Source organism: Lytechinus pictus, chromosome 11 (assembly GCF_037042905.1).
Source record: "Lytechinus pictus isolate F3 Inbred chromosome 11, Lp3.0, whole genome shotgun sequence".
Classification (NCBI taxonomy): Eukaryota; Metazoa; Echinodermata; class Echinoidea; order Temnopleuroida; family Toxopneustidae; genus Lytechinus; species Lytechinus pictus.
In genome coordinates, this window is record NC_087255.1 from 20,705,073 (window position 1) to 20,713,437 (window position 8,365).

An 8,365-nucleotide genomic window follows, 5' to 3' on the forward strand; every position below is an offset into this window, starting at 1 on the left:
CAAAAAACAGATGCATCAATGTTTGATTTTGTTCTTTACAAAAATCACATATGTCTTGATAAAAAATTCTGATTTTATATAAATAACGATTTGTTGACACTTTTCTGTGTATAAATTTAAATTGGAAATTCCTTAATTTGTTATCTATTGACGATTTGTATATCAGGGTAAAACGAGAATTCCAAATTTCATTATTTGATCATTGCAGTGAAAGGTTGTTTTCCCATTTGTAACGTTGATCTGTCTCTGACACGTCCAAAGTATAATTATTTATAAAATGAGAATAACACAATTTAGAAACTTTTTTGTGTTTAAGGAAATTACATAATCGATCGTCGTGTGGTTCAAAAGGTGTATTCTGTTTTATGTATTTTTTTCTAATAACTCTTTTCCATTCATTTGGTATGGCAGATAATAATGAATTATACATCATGATGGATGTGTAAAAGTCCATCTTCTGTTAGAAAATCGTAAATAGTGTTTAAAGAAGATTCTGACCATCTTTGAATATAAAGAGGTTTTCCATCAACTAAAATGTGTGAATTGAACCACAGAGGTTGCGACAGTATTTCCTTAAACTTAACAGGATTATAGTATCCGTAATATGACCATGAACTCAATACATCATTCCAAAAAGTTTCGGTACATGGATTGAATAATATATGACTTTTGCTAATATTCCAAATCGTAAATTTGCTCTCACCAATGAAACGAACAGATTCTTTAAAAAAACACTTCCATTTCCCATTGTTATCATCATCTAAAAATCTTTTGACCCATGATACTTTAAGTGCTTGATTAAAACATGACAAATGTAACATTTTTATACCACCATCTTTGTAGTCATTGTATAAAAGAGAACGCTTAATTTTATCACCTTTTTTACTCCATAAAAAATTAAATAATAGCTGTTGCATTTCGATAAAGAAGGTCGGTCGTGGGTCTGAAATAATGCTTAAAAGATATATTAGTTTTGGAATGACCATTGTTTTTATTACTACTATTTTTCCATACAATGTAAGAGATCTACCATTCCAAATGTTTAACAGAGATTTGATCTCATCCAGTTTTGGTATAAAGTTTAAATTAAAAAAAGTATGTTTATCGCTTAATGGGATTTTTATGCCTAAATAAGAAAAATAATCTACAGGCCATTGAAAAGGAATGCCTTGGCATAAATACATCGTACAATTCCCAAGTTGAATAACATTACACTTTTCAACATTGACTTTCAAACCAGACATTGCTTTAAAAGTATTTAATACAGATATGGGCTATTCCACGGTTACTCATGTTACATTTGGAGACACCTTGACTCATACTTGGAGCTGTAACTCCATTATTATTAATAGGAACTACACATCTCTTTATTACAACATAGTACGCAGTCTGACTATCCTTTGTATAAAAACAAAACTTGGGAAATTTCATTATGCTCCTGGCAAATCTTTGAAATGTGTCGGTTACTCATGTTACATGATTTGGACATGCATAAAATGAAAAGTGGACATAAGTGAAAAGTGTCCTCATGCAAGGCTTTTATGAAAGTTGATTATATCCATTTTAAAGAAGTATATTAGAGAGACAAATTTGTATATAATTAAAAAAATAAAGAACACATGGTTTTTACTAGGGGTGCAGATAAAGTGGTTACTCACGTTACGGTTCAGATGGGCTATATGTACAAAGACACATTGAGCTCATGTCCACCAACCTATGGAATTGCCCATATGCATTTTCTTAAGTTTTGTTCGTTGGGTTCAAGGTAAATGGTTGTGTCGTCTGCGTATTGATTTATTTTTATTTCGGTATTATCATATATTTTTAAACCACGGATTTCTTGATTTTCTCGAACTAAACAACCTAAAATTTCAACAACTAAAATAAAGAGATATGGCGAGAGCGGGCAACCTTGTCTTACTCCGCGGTGTATTTCAAAAATATTTGAGGAATAGCCATTATTTATTACACAACCTTCAATATCAACATAAAGAAGTTGAACCCAACGAACAAATTTTTCACTGAAACCGAACCTTCTTATAGTTTTGTATATAAAAGACCACTCAACTGTATAGAACGCTTTTTCAAAGTCAATACAGAGTGCAAGACCGCCAACATTGTGCTTTTTGCAATAATTTTGAATATCAATAAAAAGTCTTATTTCGCCAATATAACGTCCTTTGAGAAAACCACATTGATCATGATTTATGAGAGGTGATATTACTTTTTTTATTCGGAAAGAAATTATTTTTGCGAGAATCTTATAATCACTATTTAATAAAGAGATTGGACGCCAATTTTTCAGTAAAAGTAAATTTTTCCCTTTTTTAGGCAACAGTGTAATAATACTTCTCCTCATTGAATGAGGTAATATATTTTTTTCAAAACTTTCATTAAAAACTAAACATAGTAAAGGATTTATTTCATTCCAAAAAGTCTTGTAGAACTCAATTGGCAACCCGTCACTCCCTGGTGACTTGTCATTTGCAAAAGACATAATCGAATCATAACACTCCTTCTCTGTTATCATTGATCCCAACATATTTATGTCACTCTCATTTACAGTTGGTATATTTAAGTTTTTCATTGATATATTCCTATTCAGAATGTTCTCTTGAGATGAATACAAATTAGCATAAAAGGTCCTTTCTTCTTCAAGAATATTTTTTTAATTAAAAATAATACCTGTATCTGTTTGGAGCCGAAATATACATTTCTGTTGGTAATTTCTTTTTTCTAAGTTTGCAAAGTAGTTGGTATTTTTCTCTCCCTCTGCGATCCATCTCACTTTCGATCGCACGATTGCCTGTTGCTTGGATTCGCAGAATCGACAGACTGCGTTGAATCGCTATCCTTGAGTTGTCGTAGCGGTGAAGTGCGAGGTGTTGCTATGTGATTACCTGGGGGGCGTTTCATCAAACAATTAGTCGGTGGTTTTCTCCGACTAAATGTGATTTTCACCGACTAATTTCAGTTTCACCGACAATTTTGCCATCACCGACTAAATTCCATTTCATCAAAATTTGTCGGTGATTTTCTCCGACAAATTATTGGAAACCACCGACTAATTTTGTCGGTGGCCTTCACCTACCGACAAAACTTATTTTCACCGACTAATCAGCCTTTTATGGACTTTAGCAGCTAAAATTTATCAATTTCAGTTGATTTTGAATATAACATTTTAATAAATTGCTTATTTTTCATTTCATTAAGAAAATTCAAAGAAAATGTATTTATTTTCAGTCAATGACAAATAAAAAGTAGACATTTCAAGCATCATATTTTTATCTTTAAAGCTATATTTTCATAAATTAATTGATACAATTTGATAGGAAACACCTTCAAATGTACACATTTTTAAAAACATTTATGTTCTTTTCTTCAACCCGAATAAATCATTGTGCATTTTTTAATCAATAATGTCTGAAAATGTCTGTGACCTCATTGACTTTTGTACAAGTTTTTCAATATTCATTAGTGTTGTTGGTGTTGCTGCTGCTGTTGTCATCGTGGTTGCTGGAATTTCTGTTGTTTTTGCTGCTGCTCTTGTTGTTGTGGGTGTGGTTGTTGCATCTCTTACTGCAGTTGTGGTTTCGGCTGCTGATGCTGTTGTTGCTCCTGCTGCTGTTCATGATTATTGAAGTAACTGAAATGGAATTGATTTATAGAGCATGTGATATTTTACTAATAAAAGATATTAATTTCCATCATTATTTATATCAAAGTCATTTATTCCTAATTTAATTATCATTGTTAAAACTTAAATTTTTAAAAAAATTGTATGTTTCAAATAATAACTTTAAGTTCTAAATGGTAAAAGTATTGTCACCAAAGCCTTATTAAACAACAAAAACAAAAAAGTTAAACAAAGTAATGCATAAGAAAATTATTAAAATGTACATGCATACACAATTGATTTTAATGACTTTGGTTTTTCTCATTGGTTTACCAAAGAAATGGAGTCAAAATCCAAAACTATCACATTTGGTCTTTATTTCTTGATTTAAAGCAAAATGCTGATTTCATGCAAGAGTCATGTTATAAATAAAAAACCAACATCATACCTGCTGATTTCTGAAGTGAGTGCACAATCAACAGGCAAGATCCTGGGGCACACCCCCCCCCCCCCCCATACCAAGATCATTTGAATTAGTGAGGTTTAATGACTGCTTCTGTAGTCATTACATTTATCTGATTTATACAGGCCTACAAGAGATATAAAAGAAATTGTGTTCTTTTTGGGGTAATCTTCCGGTGTTCCTCCCTGACAAAGCAGATGGTGATGGTGTGTGTGTGTGTGGGGGGGTCTAATATAAATGCAGAACAATGGAACATTCATTTACTACTTTGGCAATAGAAAGCAAGTCACACCATCTAGCATTGATTGATATTGTTGTTTTACAACTGTCCAAGAAATATCACCATTAATAATTTAAGCATCTAAGCACTTATAGATGTCATTGTTTTCAAATATTGACTGGTAGAAGACCAATTAAAGAAGAGAACAGTACCGGTAATTTAATTTTCTTTTAATGTGACTTTACTTTCTTCGCCAAAATGAGGCAGTAATAATTAAGAGTGTTTTACCTTACAAGTGACATCACATTTCATGCCTTCTTGTCTTGCTCTCCTAAACCTTCAACCATTTATACTTTGGTAACTTTGCATCTCATGTCTGTCTGAAAAGTTTGGGTGAAGCCTCCACCTGAAGGAAAAATAGCATTGAAATAACTAATTAAAATATTTGCCATAATCGTGTATTTCTTCTCACATGTATATGTACATGTCTAAAACAGGAAATAAAACATCTTTTGATAACCATACAGGTTTCATATAGAAGGGGGTAAATAAGGGTTCAAGTTTTTATTATGTTAATTAAAACTACAAACAATAATAAATGACATGCTCTGGCTGAGAAACTTAAATAGAGAAATTATTCCTCACAATGTAGCTTGTATGTACATCCCGGGGGGGCCACTTACATTGACGAGTGGATACCATGCGCGACCAAAAAAACACGTAAAAAGGATGTCTTTTTCACGATAGGGCACGTTACGTACGTAACGTGATAAGGGTGTCAAAAACACAAAAATGATGAAAAAAGGGTATCTATTTCGCTGGGACAATTACGTGTTTAGGGTCGAATTCGCGGGGATGATAAAACAAAATTAAAATGTTTTATAAAGATGTCCTTTTTGCCCTAACACTTCGTGTTTAGAGTCCAATTTGCGCGAGGTGTAGAAGGTGGGTCGTACTAAACCAAATAAGGTAAAGCCGACGACCGAAGGACCCGTAACAATAAAACATTCATGTACTTGTTTAGGGGTTCATTTCAGGGAATATTTGCCAAGAGTATCGTTTTGTTTCCAATACTTGTTAAGGGTAGGGTTTCACACGCCAATACTTGTTAAGGGGTGCATTTTCAGAATATGGAAATTACGTGTTTAGGGTGCTTTTCGAGACCCCATGGTTGCGCATGGTATCCACTCGTGAATGGAAGTGGCCCCCCCGGGATGTACATACACATGAGAAAGTAGTGATAAATGGATTGAGGGGTGAGAGCAGGGGCTGCGGAAACGGGGGGGGGGGGTGCATGTTAGCTGCAGGGTCAGCGGAACAGTTTCTAAAGTGAGCGAGCTGACCATGCAAAACATCATAACCAAATGGTCATTTTACATTTTTCAGCCCCCACATTGTTTTCCAAAACCATGTACAAAAATTCAAAATTGACCATCTGCTAATGATTTTTTGCATGGTCAGTCCCCCCCCCCCCCACTTTCGGCTAAGCCCCCTCACTTTCAAAACCGTTCCGCTGACCCTGCAGCTAACATGCAAAACATATTGATTATTTTATATGTCTTTCATGTTTATGTAATGTTTGCATTATAAACTGACTTTAAATAGAAAATCTGATTAAAGTCTGATTTCATTGTCATTGATGTGGGTTTTAATGATTTAACATTCTGCAACCCAAAAAATATCCATTATTTTGTAATCATTATCGCATTTTACTAGTCTACATGTTACCTGTGGTTGCATTTCAATCTCAGTATTTCTTCACCCACTGCCAAATCTTCTGCCACATGTTTATCAGATTGGCCGCTGGCACATTCCTTGCTGTAGTAGACCAGTCAGAGCCTAGCTTTCTAGTTCCAGACCCGTCTCCTTCTGCATATTGTTAAAATGTCCATAGTCTGAAATTAAAATATTAATAATATCACATTGATATACATGTAGCAAAGAAATTATGTAGATTTACACAGTGATCATTGAAAAATACTGCACTTTCAATGAATATTGTTGACATTTCATAAAGGGGAATGATCAAATATACCAATCATTTTTCTTCTTTTATTATCCTGAAATTTATAGAATTTACCAAAAAACGGTCAACAATTTATCCTTTTTAATTCATATAATTTTCAATTGATTATAAACAAGACGGTCATTAACACATTAACCATACAAATAGTAAAACAGTTTTGTCAATATTTTTTTAAAATTCAAATATAAAAAGATTTTTTTTTTCTAACCCAATAGCGCTTGGATACCTTGCCGGTTAAAAGCCAAGATAAAATTAATAAAAAAATATGAATAGGCTCCTAATTCATAACTGCAGCAAATTGCATCCCCATCAAACCGTCAACTATTTCTGGACTGTGACCTTTGTTCAAAGGAACTTTAAAATGAGATTCAAGGCAGAAAAATACTTGGGATTGATGAGATCCATTACATATTCTCCTATATTTTTTTTCTAATGAAGAGACCTTTAACCTTTACATGCTATTTAAGGTTGGGTGTGACTAGACTCTTTATGTGGTACGACTTTATGTGGTACGACAATATTTTTCAAAAAATAGATTAAGAGACATTATCAACAATAGTTTAATTTATTTACCCCAATAACACTGATGCTATTGTAGATTCAGTGTCAAAATTTATAGGATGCTAAATAGTAATTTGTTTTAAAAAATGACTAAGATAAATAAAAGCAAAACAAACTTCATAATCGCACACAAATGAGGAGCATTATATCGTCTCCCCCCAATTTGGACAATCAATCTTTTTTTAAAGGGAGCTATGCAATGGCTCATTTCACGTGGGTGTGCAAAGTCAAAGAAAATTTAAGATAGATCTAGGTCTACAGGCTATACCAGTATGGCCACGGGCCGGGTGCACCATTTAAAACTTGGAAGTTGGATCTAATTTTTTTAAATAAGTCCTAGATTTCAATTCTTATTGGGTGTGAACGCACCTCTCCGCTCTGCCACAATCGCATCACCCCCCCCCCCCTGAATCCTTGCCAGCTGTCGAGAGCCTTCACTTCATTCGACTTGTGACTTGCTAAGCCTATGCTATATGATAAATAAGTTGAGAACATCCAATTTACCAAATTACCACTCAAGCTATTACCATGTGATTTAGCTCCTGTTCAATTCCAATATCTGTAACACAGAATTGGGATGGCCCCATTGGATATGTGTACATTAACAATTACACACGCTGGTTTGCCTGGTGATCAAGGATATCTCCGACCACACCGAGCAACAAAATCAATACAAAACCAAAGGAAATTAAAAATTATGATATGTAACATAGAATGACATAAAGGTAGAACAATATAAAGTATTCTCTTTGCAAAATTTATAAAATTGCAGCCATGTGCGGATCATAAAAACGTGTATGGACAGCCGTGTCGTTAGTTTGGTCCTGAGATAGTTCTACAGACACAGAAACACGGGTATGGGACTAGACTGGATTATGTGCTGTCAAGTTTATCAATCGTATCGACAGGGGTCCTGCCAGAAGATTCTCTTTTCTTGTAATTCATTTGATAATTACGCACAACGAATAATTCAATCACCTTACATACAATATGAACGACATTTTGAAGGGTTTTACTTACGGTAAAATCCTCATTCACCTCTTCGGGGACCTTCGCTTCTACTTATTTCTTCGTTTCACTTCGAATCGTTGCGGCGAAAACATCAACCAATTTTACATCTTCTTCACAACTTTGGGAGTGGGCGTGGCCTAATTAGTCAGCGAACCTCGTTCAAGACGATTTGTAAAATAAAAATTCACTGACAATAGTCAGAGAAGCTCCGAGAGTTTGATGAAACGAATTTTTGTCAGCGCTGACTAAACTGTCAGCGCTGACAATTTTAGTCAGCGCTGACAGTTGTCGGACGAAAATATTGATGAAACACCCCCCAGGTGCGCGGTTGTTTTGTGGGCAGGCATTCTTCATTTGACCAGCGTTTTTACAAAGGTGACATTTTACATCATTGTGGCATCTGGATACATGGTGTCCCGATTCAAGGCATCTGGAGCATGTGACTGGGCCAGCTGCACCGGAGTGTTC

At 34.4% G+C, this 8,365-nt stretch overlaps 1 long non-coding RNA gene across 1 annotated transcript; it reads right to left on the bottom strand.

Annotated features, from left to right (window-relative positions):
- Positions 1-2,902: 2,902 nt before the first annotated feature.
- On the bottom strand, positions 2,903-8,174 carry LOC129263682 (uncharacterized). Its single transcript, XR_010295175.1, has 4 exons — positions 7,907-8,174; positions 6,028-6,194; positions 4,588-4,705; positions 2,903-3,646 (listed from the first exon to the last, which is right to left on the bottom strand). It is a non-coding gene; the product is annotated as an uncharacterized LOC129263682 (long non-coding RNA).
- Positions 8,175-8,365: the final 191 nt, after the last annotated feature.